The 20,192-nt window shown below is 27.0% G+C and overlaps 1 long non-coding RNA gene across 1 annotated transcript in view; it reads right to left on the bottom strand.

Annotated features, from left to right (window-relative positions):
- LOC113385387 overlaps positions 1–20,192 on the bottom strand; it is a 185,368-nt gene that overhangs the window by 61,843 nt on the left and 103,333 nt on the right. Inside the window, exon 3 of the long non-coding RNA XR_003367991.1 lies at positions 10,545–10,584. This is a non-coding gene — a long non-coding RNA (uncharacterized LOC113385387). The remainder of the gene's footprint in view (positions 1–10,544; positions 10,585–20,192) is intronic.

Here is a 20,192-nt window from a genome sequence, read left to right as displayed (position 1 = left end):
CTTGTTTTAAACCTAATTTTATGCCTTGTCACAACCGTTCCTAGGAGTGTGAAACCTTGAAACAAATAGTTTTATAAAACTATAAATAATACTACCGATTTTTTTAACTACTTTAGGGACTTTTAAACAGTTTATTGATACAAATTTTATGACATTTCATTCATTCTTTTTACAAGTGTTCAAGTCTAATTGTCGAACAATGCCGAGTAACTTGTAGGCTTATGTAAGCAAATTTGGAACATATTGACCCTTCAGGATATTGTTACTCGATAATTTCCTAGTTTATATCGATGATTTATGACATTTGGAAAATTTGACTAAATTTCATTCATTCTTATTACAAGTGTTCAAATCTAATTAATCATTTTCGAACACTGCCGAGTAACTTCTAGGCTTATGTAAGCAAATTTGGAACATATTGACCCTTCAAGATATTGTTATTCAACAATTTCTGAGTTTATATTAATGTTGATAAAATTTGGGAAATTTGATGAAATTTTATTCATCCTTATCATAAGTGTTCAAGTCTAATTAATAATTCTCGAACACTGTTGAGTAACTTGTAGGCTTATGTAAGCAAATTTGGACATATTGACCCTTCAGGATATTGTTACTCGACAATTTCCTAGTATATATCGATGGGCCGACTCGAGGCATCACGCAACACTGAACGCTTTGATTACAGGAGTCAAACTTTGAGGAATTCGAGCGAATTTGTTACAAGAGTACACAAGGAAGGTAATGCCTCGAATTCGATACTATATGTACCTGGTTATTACCTTATTATAGAGCAAGGCATTGTAAAGAAACAGTTAAATTAAAAATAGACAATACTAATGCAAGTATTTTGTTGTAAATCTGAATCCGATATCGTCCTGTGTATATATATCATGTGTCTCATATGATAATAATTATATTATTGTCTTATTCAATCAAGACTTTTAGTACACATAAGGCAAATATTATATATAGCGGAACTAGGAGCTATTTGTAAAAAGGGATCCAATAGGATCTTGAACAATAATAAAATATTTTTATGTCTCCTCACATGTAAATCGTTCGGATAATATGATCATAGCTACTTTGATTTTTGTTATTATTGATTTTTTATTAAAACCATATAATATATGAAATCAGTTGTTTATTGTACGTCAATGAAGTATTTCCCCAATATGAAATTTATATGTTTATACACAATTTTCAATAAATATAAAATGTTATCATCCGCGTAATTGAATAATGCGAATTATTGGCAACTGTATATAAAGTCTACACTAATTAAATTCATTTCACGAATGAGTAAGTTTTGCTCGCAGTTTACAAAAGCGATGACTGATATACAACATCAATATAATTGAATGATCAGTTCATTACTAATAAACTGATAATGATAATTTGATATTTTAACAAGGATTTAGCAGATTACTTGACAGCTATTCAAAATAGTGAACACACATATATGAATTCAAACACACATATATATGTAGGCATATGAAATTAATTTGAAAACAAAATGATGCACAATTAGTAAGTAATAATCATCGACAGAGGTAAACACCGAGTATGCAACTAAACTTTATTAAATAAAGAAAATTATAAAAAGTGAATCAAATAAAAGTTTTCAACAAACTAATTATTTGACTGGCTGGAAAATGAAAATTATTTAGATTTAGACTATTCAAAATAAGAATTTTCATTTAATAATATTGAAAACAATTTAAAAAATACTTTAAAACTTAAATACTCTGATAAAAGCACATCGATACAACCAAAAATACTTTGAAAAATGAAGGTTAAAAGCTCTGAAAAAAACTCTCCGGTACAACCAAAAATAATTTAAAAAGTGAAGGTTAAAAGCTCTAAATAAAGCTTTTTGATACAACCAACAAGCTTTAGTAGTTAAATAAGGTTAAGCAAATAAAATTTACCAAAAAAAAAAAATTCTTAATTTTGCAATTTAATATTTTTAGGTATGATTTAATTTAATTTCATTCAACTTTTTGTTATATTTGAAATATGGTAATGCTACTTTACGTAAATCTTCATATTGTATAATACAATTGGTCTTTTGAGTTTTATTCGATAGTTCGACCTTATAAATCATTAACTCAATTATTATTATAAATATAAAACAAATCAAAATAACACCAGAAGTAAATTAGTCATAATGCGCACAAAGGCAAATTTTCATCATTCTCATTTTAAAAATAATTACAATCACGTTTCACACAGAATATATTTTATTTCATTCTCAGAATATACTGGAAAACAAATGTCATTAAAAACTTTTCGCATTATTCGGATGCAACCGCGCAATATATTGTTATCTTGTAATGGAATTTATTTGTGAAACATAATTAAATGACTTATTACAGTAGTTGGTACAACTTATCACAAACCATAATAATAAAATTCCAGAAAGGGTAGTTATTAAAATTAAAGTTTCAAATTATCTACTAATATATAAATTTCTGAGATAGTTTAGTAAATCACTTAATGAAGTAATTGTTATTAAATTTATAAATTTTGCGTTGTTATTATTGATGTGTGCTTATAAGATTAAAGTATAAGAATATGAGTAAGGTAATATTTAATCACAATATCTCATAAGATCTTGAGTATATTGATACATGTTTATATAAATAATTTTACATAACTTACATTACGGTGCTATTTTAGATGATATACAGTATTAAAAATTTAATTAAAAATAATTTGAAGGGCTATGCCGATATTTATATATAAGTAAAACGATTTTTTTTTCGAAAGATTTGAAAGTGATATACATATTTGATGTAAGGTAAGGGGCCCAGTTTCTGACCTTTTTAGAGTGACGGTGGAGGTTAAACTATAATAATTAATATAAAACTTAACTTAATGAAGAAAATTATAATTTTATCTATTAGTTTAGGATTTTTAAAATAAAGTAATGTGCATAAAAAAATTATTTGAACTAAATTTATATTTTAAATTGACGTTTTAAAAATTGACATTAAGAGCTCCAGTTTCTGACCCTCAGAATTCTTCGTGTGGCAGTTTCTGACCCTGACCGTAGCCCAATTTCTGACCATCAAATTTAATCATGATTAGGTTATGAAGTGCTTACTAATTTTAAATAAACTGAAATTATTATTAAAATAAATAAATTAAATATTTATTCTAAAAATATACAGTTTGTTAAAATTTAACGTATAAATAGTTCAAGTCATGTTATAACATATTACACAAACAAAAAATTAAAATTAATTATTTAAATTACTTGGACATTTTTTTATTTTAAGAGCTTTTTGTTTCTTTTTTTCTTCAAGTTTTTCTTTTTAATTATTTTTTCTGCCTCCTTGATGGCTTTATTTTTGGATCTTTCAGCTTTTTTCAATTCTTTTTCTTCTTCTAATTTTCATTTAATTAATTGTAATTGTATAATTGTATAATAATAAAAATATTAGTAAACTAAAACAGTCATAATTTAAGCGTTGATAAAACTGACATTTTTTTATTAATAATTTTATCACTTAAAAGATGTATTTACAAGATTAAATACAATCTTTCATTTATACCAATGAATATTAAATGTAAATTTATCACTTTACTACGAAAAATAGTAAAAAAAATATAAGATAAAAATAAAATATTATTATTTTTACATTTAATGAACAAGTGACTAAAAACATGTGACAGATAACCTAGCTTTTAGAAGGTTAGAATTGCAGGGTCAACAACTGTGACATACACTTAAAATTGAGCCTAGTTATTGACCCTCAAATTTCAGTAATAAAACTAAATTTAATATTTTTATAAATATTTTAAAATAAATTTTAATTAATTATTGACTTATTTGTATATTTTTAGTTAGATTTTCGTACTTACATCATAATTAGTGCACGAACTCAATTGTCGTAGCTTCTTACATAAACTGTTTAGACTAAAGCTAAAAAATGGCTTCCACAGTCAATTTTGGTTTAAAAAATTTTTTTTATTTAGTTAATATTTTTTATATTTTTTTAATTGACATTAATGAGGCATAGAATAAATTACTGTCAATTCAGAAAAAAAATATTTTCACATTAAATGTATAGTTTTTTAATTAATTCCAAAAAAAGTTGAAAAGGTCAGAAACTGGGCCAGGGTCAATAACTGGGTCTTTTACCTTTATATAACATGTACATTTGATAAAACTTGTTTTGATTAAAACACGTAGTTAAGGAAATGAAAAATTATACATGATCAAAAATCTCTTTTACATTATACAGTTCATTTTCCGTCTATGTAAAGGAAATTAATTTGAACCATAAAATATATTATAGAGAAATATTTTATATGCAGGTAATAAATTTCAAAGCATTATACGTAGTAGTAGCGACGTAATTTTCAATTATATATACATTGTCCGTCCGGAGATTTTGCAACCAATATTTTATAGTAGAAGCATCTTCGAAATAATTTATTGAAGACATCATATGTCTAAAATGTCGTATATTTTTAGACTTATAATATAGATTAAATAAGAAATTTAATGATTTGACCAAATTATTTAACCATGCATAAATTCATTATAAAATGTGTTTCACTTTATACGATCATATTGAGAAGATGCTATTTGATTTTAATATGATTCTAATAAGATTATAATAAGAGGTCTACGAGCTCAGTTACACCTTGTTTTGAGAATATATCATCATATAATCACTGCTTTTTACAATTTTATATTAAAACAATCACTATAAAATATTCGTGTTCGGTATTCCGATTAAGAATATTACAATTTATTCAACTGTTTCTCAAGAAATATGGACAGGAGCAGGTATTCAGAACATAGTTGGTTTTCCGTGCACCAAACATCATTATAATCCAATTTATTTCTGAATTCATTATAAGAAATTGTATAGAATCATTCCCAAGTAAAGTTATTAAATCCATATTCTTTACAAGACTTCATGCTTTGGAATTTTAATATCTATGTGAATAATGAATAAACCAGAAGCTTTGTACACGAACTAAAACTATATTATAAAAGCACTTAAAATTCCCGTAAGTTATTTATTTTAATGCTATATATAATTTTGTATGAAAAATAAAAGCTTGCCGCAGTAATCCGTTTATATCCGTGCACAGACGAGAATCGTGCAATATTTAAGTTAATTACTTGCCAAAGCTGAATGTGGTAGATAGACTTCAGGTCGGTAGAAAAATAAATTATGTATTAAGGCAAGTTACTTAAAATTTCTACATAGTCATATGCCTTTAATAATTTTGGAAAATTATGAATATTTTGAAAAAGGTTTGGATAAATTTCTGAAGTTCACTAAAATTTTTAATTAAAAGCTTTTTAAGGGTTAAAAGAGATCAAAACTCTACACTTATACATAAAATTTCGCTTAACATTGATAATGGTTCGAAAGTTATAAATCTTTTTGTATATTGATATAAAACCCAATCAAGTTAAAAATAAACTAGTAGTGTATGGCATCGTGCTTCAAGGCAAATTATTGGAACTTCCCGTATCGTAATGAAATATTCGAGAAATATTAAATGTTTTAAAATGGATTGATATAGATACTCTAACTTATATATGTTTACAGAAAAGTAAATAAATAAACTTAATCAATCGAAGGACATTATCTAATATTTATAAGAATTATATAAACTGAATTGCAAAATTAAAATTATTTATTTAAAGTATATAAGTGAGGTTTAAAACTTTAGCTAGAAAACATTGAAATTCAAATTATTTTCGATATTAAAAATTTTTTTTGTTGAAAATTAAAAAATAAAAAACAAAAAAAATATTCAAAAACGATCGTTTCGTCTACACAAGCAAAAAGTTTTTTGAATCATTCAAATCGGATGCTTAGTTCTCTCAAAAACTGCCATTTTTGCACATTTAGCTCGGTGTCTCTGAAACGACTGAACCTGCCTTTGCCAAAAATTAAACTCTTAGATTTAAAATATAGACGATTTAAACTATTTTATTGTAGCTTTCATTTGCTTCAGTTATAAGTGAAACAAAACATTAAAATATTTAAATTTGATAAATCAGTTGCCAAGAATAGCTAAAAATTCATTATTAAGATTCAGCAAAGTTACATAATTTTTATTGTTAGATCTTTTATAATTTAGTTGTATAATTCTTCTATGTAATTAAATTTATAATTTTTGTAACAAAATTACATTTTTAAACTAATCATATAAAAATATTTTGTATTCAAAACTAAAAATAAAATCACTACATGTTCCTTATTAATTTTAAATATATCATATTGACAAAATTTATAAATCAAATATTATGAGAACAAACTCATTTGTGAACCAAAATTTTCAGATAAGCGCGGTTTTAGGGCATGTAAGAGAAATGAGGTTCCAACTCAGCAATTTGCTTAGAAACGGCACAATTCTCTTGTTTTTTTAATCATAAAATAAAAGAACTCATCCACAGTGCTCAAATATTCTTTACCTTTGTCGATTTATAAAAATACCCAAATTTCATCTCTTTACACAAAATAATAAAATTTTCATCAGATTATAGAAGAAAATGAATAAAATATTGACTTGCTCTTCCTGCATAGAGCTTCGCGCGGACATCGGGTTTGTTTGGTAAATTATGCACTATGCTTTCTGTTCCTTTCATTGCTCAGGTTTGGAGTAAAGTTTTTTTATGGGTTTCAAAGTACCAGTTGTGCTTCTGGAACATTAATAAAATTCTCACAAAGAATTGCAAATGCTGTTATTACAAGATTAATTTTCTTTCTGAGAGAAAATATGTAAAACTTGCAAAAGGTTAAAAGGGAATACATAATTGTAGATTATTTCTTAAGTTCTTTTTGCTTGGATTAAATAAATATTGTAATGAAAATTAAAATTTAAAAACTATGGAAATTATTTTAATTGCAGAAAGATAAGATTTTTCAAGTGTACCATTAGTACTTCAAATATACTTGGTTTTGATGTCTCTTTGAAACTTGTACCAATAGTCACTAATATCACTATAAGGAATTATCTTTAACAGATTCCTAACTACTAAAGCCGTAATGCGATAAGAGCAATCCGGTAAATTCCAATTAGCTTCTCAATGCAACTTTCTCGTCTATCCATACAAACTAATGCATTCAATCCAATAACGATGGGATCATCGCGGTTTTGCTCACTCAATATACCTATGTCGTGAGAAACTAACTGATTTACGATAAGGCAAAAGTTTACTAATGGTGTTCGACTTAGTCGTCACCCTTCATATGATCTTGTTGTATTTGCCGTACAGGTACATAACAGCTTGCAGAATGTTCCCAAGTTTGCGAACAACCTGATTCTCTGCATTGAATTCGGTTTCGCAACAAACTAATTAAATGAGACGATGAAGATATTATGACAGGGTATAATGAATTTAGAACTTGTTTGATCTGAAGCTTAGTTGCGGTACATGAATAATCTATAATCGAATTTCAATAATAAATAAAATGAAAACGAACATATCTAAGGAATGTAACAACTCTGTTTGAAATGGTATGTTGCAGTAAGCAGGTTGCGAATTCAAATAGCCTACCATAGTTTTCCGCAAAAATGTCGCTGCTGTACGGAACAGCGTTACTATTCATTCATCATTAGTACTGAATGGACTAGAAACAACGATATATTTCAAGAAATTTCAATCATCATCAATAAAAATGTGTTAAAAAATTAAAAATTACGCCTCTATAAATGAAAAATTACAATGAAAATTAATTAGAATTACTAGAAGCAAAAAGACCGATTCAGAACACGTCGTCCATGGACGACACACGTGCACAGCGCGTTATGCGGTCGTCTTCCATAGACGACACTCGTATAAACAGGCGAAAGAATTATAATGAATAAATTTTCATAAACAATTATTTTTACCTATTATTATAACTACATTATAAATGCTAATCCCGCGTTCTGTTATAATTAACCGATTAATTAATTTTGCATGGGGATGTAACGTTGTAATAATTACACAAATATTGAATAATTGCTTCCTCTTAAACCATTTAATTATTTGGTAATTGAAAAATGGTAATTTTTTATAAATGAAAATAATATTTGGTAAATTTTTCTCTAATCTATGATCAAAATGTGTAAAATGTGTATGTTAAATAGTAGGTTAGGTATGTTATTCATACTTGTGTTTCAGGCATCTATTAGAATGCTATAGCATAATTTGAATAACATACACAAATAAATTTGAAGTTTTAGGAAATCAATACTAAAATAATTCAAATTATAATCGTATAGAATTCTTATTATATATTGGCTGATTCAATTCTTATTTTAGTCGGTGCAACAAATTTGCCACATAATTGGTAAAAAAATAGGCAAAGTAAAATTGACTTACATTCTTTCGTAACAGCATAATCTTTTATGTCTAAAAGAAAAGTTTGAAAGTTCTTGCTCGAAACTGCGACACCTTGATAACCACACAGCTTAAATCTGGTTATGAGGTTTTATTACAATCATCATTATTTCTAAACATCTTTTCTGAATTGATCATCTTACAATCTTTTCTTAAAAATAAAAAGGTATATTATCAATCCTAGTGGTGCTGATGGTGAATGGAAAAAATAAAGTGGACTGGCAAGATAACAAATGAAGAAGTCCTGAGAATTTGTGCGAAGAAAGGATTCAACTGAGCATGGTCCTGAAAAGAAAAGGAAACTGGATCGGACGCATTCTGAAAAAGGAGTGCCTCCTACACGACGTCGTCGAAGGCACAATAGAAGAACTGAATGGATTGGGAAGAAGAAGAATGCAGATGGTTGATGACTTACGAAAGAAGAGAAAATATAGAGAACTGAAAGCCAAAGCACAGAATCCGGAAGCATAGAAGCAGAAGTTGGGGAAGAAAAATTCATAAAAAAACAAATATTAAGTTTTTAATGACCATTAATTATTGGTAATAAAACGGTAATGGAAATAATAAACAAGGAAGAAGAGGAAAATCATTGATTTTGTGGTGCATTCATACCATGGACCTGCCTTCGGGCAGACTACTTTTTATTATTATATAATCACTCAGGTGTTGAAAGAATTTTCACCTAATTTTATATATCATGACTTACAGGATGTAATAAATGTTAACCGTTTAACCTCAGAATGTTAAGTATCAGGATCGTACATTGTTTTAGGCACATGTCGGGCCTATATCAAGGTATGGCAGAAAGACGTTTGAATAGACGAAATGGGGGTCGTAAATCAGGACGTGTAAATAATGTTCGTCGTTAGTGGATTTTCAGTAGTGATAATTCATTCAGGTGGAGCCTTGGCGAACGATCTAAGCTGAACTTAAGATTGCTCTCACACTAGACGACTTTATATTGGTAAAAAAATTGCTAATCAGAATCTTTAGTAAATCTTTGTAACAAAAATATACCAGAATACCATCACGATAATTCAACCTGCTCAATATACAATTATAGCAAAAGTTTCACGTGGCTTCGCGGCCCAAAGAGTAAGGTTTGATCTATCTGATTCTATTTCCAATTTTTTTTGCCAACAATTCAAATTAAATATACACTCTCCTCGTCTCTTTACGAAAAACTGATTGAATAAATTATTTATAGCTGATGATGATTTTAGTTTTTCTAAGGTTTCTGTTTCTGTACAGGCGTTCCTGCTCTTTCAAAAACTAGGTTTGTAAGTGGCATTTTGCCTTAAGGCAAGTTGCATCAACATATGCAAATAGTAGACTTAAATTTAACAAAAAATGAATTATTATTTATTGGTGATTTTAGGTATCGGAGCTGTTATAGAGCATTATAATGCAATCAACTGTTGCACAAATTTCTCTAATATGGACAATTTTTTCCATGTTAGATATTTTCGACAAATGGTTTCAATATTACATAAGAATAAGAACCTAAGAGAGTACAATTTGGCCCAATTTAGGTTCAATATTCCTCCCTATTGGCGAATAAATCGCAGATAACACTATTTATAGCCTGACAACACTATTTGTAGCTATAAATTAGCGATTTTTTGTGAAAATTTTTAATCGTTTGGAGTGAACTTATATCTACAGAGCTTATTAATATTTGTATATAAAGTTTGAAAGCTTTTACAAAAATATTAATATAAATCTCAAATAGTTTTCGAATTATTCGACTTAAAGTATATAAAGTCGTAGAAATTTGAAAGGCTTTCAGTACATATCTCGCAAAAGAAAATAGATATATTAAAAATATTTGCAGGGCCGGATTTAAACAAGATTTCTCGACTTGATATTTTTTATCCAAAGATAAACTCCTATTTTAACTCGTGCAAAAGTCACAAGCATTCAAATGTAGAATTAAACAAAAAAAAATCAGGATTTTTCTAGTTAAACTTCTCATGCGTCCTGAATGTTATATAATTTTCATAATAAATAATTAGTATATCCTTCTATTATCGATTTAAATATTAGAAGATTATTTTAATAAAAAGTGATTCAGTTATAAATAAATCACATTTATAGTTTAATTTATACAATAAAAACAAAATATAAAGACAAATGTTAAAACCAATAATGTATAATTTATATGAATATCTATAAATACCTTCAATTTAGGACGATATCATTAACCTTGCGCAGAACTTCTGAAACAAAAATGTGAAAACATTAATAATTATTCATATATATCTAATATTGGAATTAAAATATATATCAAATATTTAATATATATATATATATATATATATATATGTATTAAATTATTTTATTATTTGTTAATGCCAAAAGGTCTTTAGAAAGCACGAGAACGGAATGTAATAATCGCTCGAAGTAAAATGAGATGTATTCATTAGCGCGATATATCAACAGAATTGCTTTTGATCAAAACGCTTTTTATCTTGGACATAACTCATCTGTCGAGGTTTTGTTCGATATTATATTGAATTAAGATAAATCTACCATGTGAACAGATTGTTATAATATAATGGTAAGCTATTGAGAGTAATAAAAAATTGTTGAACTGACGCGTATTGCTAAAAAAAAATTCGTAATTCTAATAGAAAGGGTAAATATCAGTGAAGTTGAATATGAGATTGAAAATTGATAGAAAAATTAGAAATACTGAATTTTAAACAATATCATTATTAACTATTTTACTTTGAAAATCCTACAATTATTGACAATATGCTATTGAACCCATTGCAGTTATATAAAATATTTTCTTCCCCATTTTAAAAAAGTTAACAGTACACAACTTTGAAAGCTGTATTATAAAATTCGTTAATTTTGAAGTTTGTTTATGAAGATGGTGTTTGAAATAGTTTCAAGCACTACTTTGTACAAGGGTACTCGATATTGTATAACTTAAACTCCATTATTCAAAAGTTTTCTCATTTATCAAATTCACAAGAAAATTTTCGAATTGTGTCAGCAAAACTACGGATATGAAACTTGGTTTCATCAAATAACTGTTTTACAATATAAATGACCAAAATATTAATCGATAGTAAAATACAAGTTATATAATATAATAAAAAAAATATAAAATATACTGGTTAAGAATTTTCACAATAAGTGGAATATTTAACTCAAACTACATAATTAAAGACTTAAAATTAAGAAACAAATTATAAGTGACTGCAGAATAATTAATTGACAAAAATCCAATTCATAAAAAAATTATTGAATCTGTTGTGCTGTATGGTTAATATCTTGTGCCAGCAAACTAGTACTAGGTCAGATTGCAATCACGGCCAGATTGATATCAAGCAGTATGATGAATATATAATGACAAAAAATAAGTTATTCGTATAACGCCTACTTGTTTATGTGTTATTATAAAAAGGTCATATTATCAAATAAAAATACTGCAAATTTTATTCTTTCACTTTGCGAAAGTCTGTTTTCATCTCCCAAGATTTATTTTCGCAAATTGTCGTTAATATTGATTGAATAAGTTTTAATAAAAATATAACAGCGATTTACAAACGATTCTGTTTGACAGATGCCGTTAATTAAGCGCTCAGATTAGAACATTTGTCTGAGTGGGAAATAATTAAGATTTACGAGTTGATATCGAGTTCGAATTGAGGGATTAACAATTTCACGGCCTTCCCGAAAACTTTTTGACAAGCTCGGGGCTATTTGTGACGGCCGATGTATATAATAATAAAGCTACGACGAGAAAATGGTAATAGATTCAATGGATAAATGCTCGCATAGAATTGATTTATGGCAGAAGGCAAAAGTCCTAAAGAGAAATCTTAGGAATTCTATGATTCACAGAAAATATAAATGCGAAGAGGATAATATATCTAATAAAAATACAACGAGTCAGGATTGTACATATAGAATTCCACATCTTTTCCTTTTCAGAAACATTATAATACATTCTAAAACACGCATATATTGCAAAAACCTCATTAATACGTCTTATAGAAATTTGTTTTTTCTTTGAGCATTTGCATTTTTACGAGATTTGAGAAAGTATTCTTAATTTTAAGCTGTAATAACTTAGTTATTATTTATAAGAAATTACTTATAAGAGAATAGTCAAGTGTATTTAATTATCATTAAAATATTATTATTATAACGAATGGAAACACCACTATTGAGTTGTTTTTCCACCATGTCACTATACGATACACAATACTCGTATACATATATACAATGTCCCTTTATCGCTGACAATTGTAAATTCTCAAAATTTATTAAATGTTCTTAATTAGATAGTTGTGAATAAAATAGAGAATAAAAAAATTCTAGCTGTTTAAATCAAGTGATATAATTAGTATAAATCAAAATATATTGCGAATCAGCCCATTATAAAATAAATATACTGATGATTTTCATAGATACTGTGCCATGATGGGACAATTCAAATGCAAAACATATTAACATACTAAATGCAAATTATTCATAGACATAGTCTCTATAATTATGATAAGCAGTAACTAATGATTATATTTTCCTGATAAATAATATACTTATTCTAATATTTAATCTTTAAGAATCTTTATTGACAATTTATTTAACCAGAACATTAATTAAAAAAAATGTGAAAAAGTAATGAGCGAAAGAGGTGTAAAAAAGTTATATATATATATATATATACGTTTGTTTAAGAAATGTGTATATTTTATAATTAAAAGCAAAATATTTACATATCTATTACATCCATTTTGTCGCAAAGACTTTCATATCACAAGTGGTGTTGAAACAAAATAAACAATGTGAAATCGGATATTTTAAAATGAAAAGGAACGCTTATAGAAACTTTATAAATGTGCTTTTAGAAATGAAATATCACATGACAAAATAACTGGGTCAAGAGAAAACAATGTTAGGAAGCTTTTCTTGTCACCACATTTGCGAGATTTTAAATAAGAGTTAAGGTTGACACTCATTAAATGTAATATATATATATATATATATATATATCTATAAATATATTCATAAAGTACCATTCTATAATTAATACACTGATTATGGGCCATATATATTATATATTCAGTTCCTATTACTAGTTCTCCATAGGAAATAGATTCATTATTCATCACGTATATCATGATATGCTATATCATTTTCTATGTTGAAATATCGATTTATTCATTCTATGTATTACAAACTTTTCCTGGCTTATAATCACATCAATTACGTATTCATAAACTTGTAATATGTGACTGTTACAACTACTGACAAGATACGTTTGGATATAAAAAAATATTATGAAGAATATGACCTAATAATACTCAATATCAACTGAGAATTATTGAAAAAAAATGAACAAATTATATTTCTCTGTTTAAGTAAATTTAAATTACTTTTTATGTTTTTTTTATGTTTTCAATTTTATTTTATATAATGAACAGAGATCAAAACTTATGGGATCTATGAGCTGTTGTAATGATTTTTTTACAAAAGACGTTTGTTTTATTATAGATGGCAACCCAAACAGTTGTCTCATCTCTATGTGTTTTTATTATTACAATCATTGCAATATTGATGAATAGTGAAAAAAAGGTCTGACATGTTAGGTAATATTCTGGAACATTTTTTACATTTTTTTGGAACAGCAATTAGAACTTGAATGTCCTATAAGCTGTTGGGCTGATTTGACTTAATACTATAATTAATTCTAATCGGTTCGCTATTGTTCGAAGTGGGATCGAACCCGTGACCTCTGATTCAAGTCCAGTCGTTCTAGCCAATGATCTACTAGCGAGCCCAAATCAAATACATGAATGATACAGTGAAGTTCAAATAATAGTAACTGAATTTAATATTCTAAAGTATTTTTCAAAAATAAAATATATTAATTTTTTTAAATTTGTGATAATATATTATTCTCGGAAAGTTAGTTAAACTAATGTATAATGAAATAACGAAGATAATATTTTCATAAATTTATTGCCCAGAATACATTACCCGAGTTCAATATCAAAACCCAAAACCATAACTACTTTAAACATATCGACGATGATAACGTATGATAATCAACAAATAATTGATTAATGCCACTCCATCAAATTTCGTCATATAAATGCAAAGCCGGAGCATACAAATAGGCTTACCACACATATATGAGTTTATGTGGTAATGGCTCTTCTGCATTCAGTTCCACATATATTATCCAGAATGCATACGGCTATTTCAATATTATTATCGATTTCCACCCTGGCATCAGGTGTGGGTCGTCACCAGTCCTTACTGACCAAGAGAACTAGTATTGTAAACAACGAATCAGTTATTCGGGGTCAAGAGGCCTATGTCTACATACACGAGGCTTGAGACTAGAAATGTTTGTAGCAAACTATGTCTCTCGAAAGATATTTAGAGAGAGCGTTTGTCGAGATTTACTCAAACATGTTTATGAAACATTTTATGGATTTATTCAAAAACAAAATAATTTTAGAGGTCCTAAAAATATTTAAACTATTGCATACATGAATTTATGTAATAAGCTATATATGAATAAAAACTTTATGTGCTATTACAATGTTAATTGACATTTAATTAAGATGCACTTTTACGTTTTTAATTAAGTAGTCCCAACAGGTTACACCCTAAACTTCTCTTTATGGCACAGCGTTGAACATTGGCAAAAGTAGCTTGAAGTATGAAACATTTTTGCCATTACATAGCAAATTAAGTTATCCAGCAAAAACAAAGCAGCATTGCTATAGGGTAGGACGGGGCACAAAGATCCTATTTGAATATAAGTAATTCTGTCTAAAATTTATAATATAATGAATTATACTGTTACATAACACGTATCAAACAAACAAATACCAAACTACTGTAAAACTTTTGTAAAACTTCCTAATTAGAGAAATGTGTTTTTTTACTATTCTCTAAAATTTGACTCAATGGGAAAGCCATGGGACAAACATATCCAATGTCTTATTGTAAATTTTAAATTACGAAATAATAGCTACATTCATGACAAACCAATGCAAAATATATGGACACATTTTGGCAAAGTATATAACACTAACACTGTATATGACCTCGATCTAGTATTTCGTCAGAATTACTAATCAGCAGCATTGCTGTAACTATTAATTTATCGCTTTTAAATTTACTCCAGATTTATTATTTTTGTATTTTTTGCAATTTTGCCACGGTAAAGGCTTAGTTGGTCTTATTTACCCTATCCACTATAGCCTAGCTCACTTTATAGAAGTAATTTAAAAAAAACTGTTGTAATCTAATATAAAATAATATTTTTGATAGAATTCTAATAGGGTTTTTTGATCTCACAGTTATAACAGTTAAAAATGTATATAAAATTTGTAAAATATAGATCATGTTACTATTATGATTGATTTTTTTCATAGTAACAAGATGGTTTATATGCACTAATATTTTTTCTAATTATAGATTTGATTTTGAAATTTATTATAAGATAAGTTAGTAGTTTAGAAACTTAACTGAATTACCTGTTCATAATTTTTTTTTTATTTCTCTTTATTGAATTACAATCTGTCTTTACAAAAAGGAAGACATTCAGTAATTTCGATGATTCATGAAATATTAAACCTTAGATCTAAAAGGTTACCCAGTAGTAATCCTTTTCAATTTTTATATAAAAAGATTTAATTTGTAATGAAGAAAATTATAAAAGTACGAATTTAGTAGCATTCTTATATATTTTTTATACATTTTTTTTCAACAACAACTTTTTCATGAATTATTATTTGAATTAGTTGATTTATGCACTCGAAATCGCGAAAGAAAAATAGTATCCATACATACATATATACACACCCTCAAATACACACACAACATACATTCATTTTTTCTAAAGTATGCCAAATATTCAGGAGGCTTGAAACGCAAACGCATGGAAAAATGATAATTTTCGATTTTTTTGCAATTTCAAAAAAACATTTTTTTATGATCACGCAGTTAACATAAACACACATAATAAAAAACTTAAAAAAATAATTGTATTAATTTTCAAAATTTGCATATAGAAGTTAATAAGTAGAAGTAAGTTAACAAATGTAAAACTGACTATAGCATGAGTTAATAATTCGGATCTTTGCTTGTGCTGTCAACAACAAAAACGATTGTGGTTACTAAAATTCGATAGCTAAATTGCCACATTAGATATGAAAGCATCATGTTCTATTTACCCATTTTGAGATATGTATACCAAAAAGGAATGGCGTGCTACATATATGTCAAATCTCATTAAATGCTACGGAAATTTCTGCGTTATTTATAATTTCCATCTAAGCTAAAGTAAAATTCTTACGAAATCATGTTCTAGAAACTATGTATGTGACAGGCGTACGCCGTTGTTTATTTTCGAAAGTGATGGCACTGAAAATAACAAGATGTTATCACAGACAAGACGCGGCGATACTCAAGTCTTCTTCGAGTGAGGTAATGCGAAAATTGATCTTGACGAATCTTCACATTTATCCATTGACTTGAAAAATATATTGTCATATGTCTGTCTGCATTTCCACAAAGTTTATGCCAAGTGGAAAATGTTGAATAAATATTTATTTTATATCAGATTAATAGCTCGAAAAAGATTTACGACGAGACATCTATTTTATAGCACTCGAATGAAATATAAATAGATAGAAAATTGAGATTTATTAACGTTGTGAGTGATACGAAAAACATGTTAATTTAGACATATTTACACTTTCTACACTACATGTACATCAAATAATCTGATTTTATTGGGGAAACAATAAATAGATGTAGTGATTTATGAATGCAAGTAGTAATTTTAATTGAATTTAATAATTATCATTCACATTCGGATAAAATAGTTTTAAATTTCAATAATTTGAATATTTACAATTCGATTATTCAGAAACAAATTTTAAATGTCCTACTTAAAACAAAACTGTTTAAATGAATATGTAACGGTAGAAAATATAAATTGGATAATTATAAATTTATAATTATATATTTATGTTTTACAAAAGGTTATTCATTTCATATGTTTTAGATCTTACACGGTTTTGAAAATATTTTTTTAAAGAAGTTTATTAATTTTTGCATATACATAAAATTATACATACTAAACTATAATTGCCTTACATTTACAATATTTTCACTGTCAAAATACAAGGCTACAAAATGTATGTTACAGTTACGAATTTTTAGTAGTATGATGGAAAAATGTGGATAAGATTGGAACTTCCCATTTTATAATCAAAACTAAATTTTATGTGTATAGAAGCTTGTTTGTAATACCGAAACGAAAGATGATTGTTTTTATATTTTATTTTTAATTAGTGTATAAATATAATATTAATAGCGTAAATTTATTCAGGATGAGCAATAACAAAACTATTCTTTGCAAAATCTACCATTTGTAAAAAATAAAGTTTGACAATGGTCTTAAGAAAATTGCCATATGCCAGAGGAAGTTAATAAAATAACAACATGCAATATGATAAAATGACTAAATATTATACAAACTTACCTTAAGAAAAAAGTGAATTTAATATAATCAATTAATACTTGTTTATCTCTGGATGTATTATATTAACTTTTTGCTTTTGTTCTCTCATTTCCTATAAGCGATTAGCAAAATATCTGAATAAGATTATCCGACTTACATATTACTGTAAAATTTTTTCCAAAATCATGAAACGTTCCATCATATAAAATTAGTACGCTAAAATGTGAGAATAAGTTTGACACAAAAGTTTAAACCGTAGTGGAGAACTGTTGCAAAATTTACCTCCCCGAAAAATATTTTTTCTAGTAAAAATGTTTTTCTTATAACATAATTCCATAACGTAGCTGTATATAATATTATATGTTATGTATAACAAATACAAACGAGAAAACATGTTGTAAAATTATATATCGTGAGTGTATTTCTTGAGAATATAGGTAATATTTATTTTCAAAGATATATCCCGAGTGTATTACCAATGTTTATGTTTACTTATTGCATAACCTTAATATAGAAAAATATTTTGTTTCCATTTAAGTATCTGTAGAGAAAATAGATGATGATATCGAATTCAATTGATAAATTTATTGTATATTACTTTAAATTTCATTTTGGTACAAAGCTTATTAGTGTCGAAATTTTAAAACTGAACAGCTAATTTTATTTTCAGGACATTTCAAGGTTGTCATATAAAATAGTATAGAAATTAAAGAGAGTATACCTGTTATATGCTAAGACAAATTTGCTTTTGTCCGCGTTTTATTGGTTTCGATATAAATTTTATCTTTTATTTTAAAAATTATTAGATACTACTCAATAATGTCCCATTGACAGACCCCTTTTTTAAAGAAAATTAAGTATTCAACATTAAACAACTTTAATGCCGACAGTTTCCAATATAAATTTTAACATGAAAAAAAATGCCAAGCTATCTTTTTATACAATGTTTCAAATAAAAGTTTGCAAACTCTACACGTTGAGTTGTTCAACATTTTGAAATTTGAAATGAAATTTGCACATTTTTGTATTTATTGTTATAATTAAAGTGCTGCCAGAAGTAGGTAGCATAACATGATAAGTAATTTGTATTTAAAAGAACTCTACCAATTTTTTGTGTGTTTTATTAACTTCCCGAAGGAGAAGTTTATGTTTTTTTATATAGTAGTAATATGATTTAGTATCGAATAATAAGATAATTTGTAGTATTTTATATAATGAACGACTTTGACACAAATATGAAAAAAAAAACAAACAAACCAATATATTTCATATATAAAATATATTTCAATGGATATAAAAAATATTTTAAAATCAACTGATAACAGTAGAAAAACATAAAAAGAAAGAATGAAGTAGATTTTTACGTTTTATTAGTTTTGAAACAGGTCTGTTTAATTTTTTCTGAATATTTGGTAGGATATTTGGATGGTCAGTAAATATGCTTTTATATTTCTGACCATGCTTGAGTTTAAATCCTGATGGATATGAACAAATGTAAATTTTTAGAAATACCATTCATCTATTATCGCGTAGCTATATAGCTAAAGATATAATCATAAGATAATAAGAATTTTTTTTTTCTTAAGTTTTAACAACAATCAGATCTTAAATGATTTATAAGCTGTTATGATGACTATTTAACAAAATACTACTAATAAATTAATATTTAACTAACTACGTCAATATTTTATAAACGCCAACTCAAAACTCTGATTATGACAATTTCTGTCATAGGATAATTTTTTTCTCTATTGAGTTGCGGATGAAGGTTAATTTTAATTGAAAACAAATATCTATCTATATTTGCAAATAAAAACTCTGTCACTACTGATTGACAACTAGCTGCTCGAAGTGGAATCGAATCCTGGACATCTGATTTAGGTGCAGTCGTTCTAGCCACTAACCTACCAGCAAGCTCTAGAATAAATTTCTTAAATAAATTGAGTATAATTATTCATACTATTATTTATGTATCTATGTATAATAAAATGGATTTCGTAATCGAAATGTATTCCATCGCTCCCGGTCTGGCGTACTTGTATCAATTAAATCTACTTCCACAAAAGAGACAAAATGGTTTTGTCGGCGAATGGATGTTTATTTCATGGCGGTGCTCTGGCGGTTGTCAACTTGAACCGATGCGATGAAGCAAAAAGACGCAAGAAACATTTTCCGGAAGTTTCGAGAAAATGAAATGAAAACATTGAATGGAAGCAAGGACCATTACATACACCCGGCCGCTGTTACATAGATGGAGGTTTCCATGAAACGGTGAACACCCGGCCAGGGATATATATTAAATACATTATGCATCCAGGA

The sequence above is a fragment of the Ctenocephalides felis genome, unplaced genomic scaffold (genome assembly GCF_003426905.1).
Source record: "Ctenocephalides felis isolate EL2017-DRISC unplaced genomic scaffold, ASM342690v1 CF-g0.4_SCAFFOLD_03571, whole genome shotgun sequence".
NCBI classification, from domain to species: Eukaryota; Metazoa; Arthropoda; class Insecta; order Siphonaptera; family Pulicidae; genus Ctenocephalides; species Ctenocephalides felis.
Note: the sequence above shows the minus strand (reverse complement) of the source record. Positions and strands in the feature narration are given on the sequence as shown.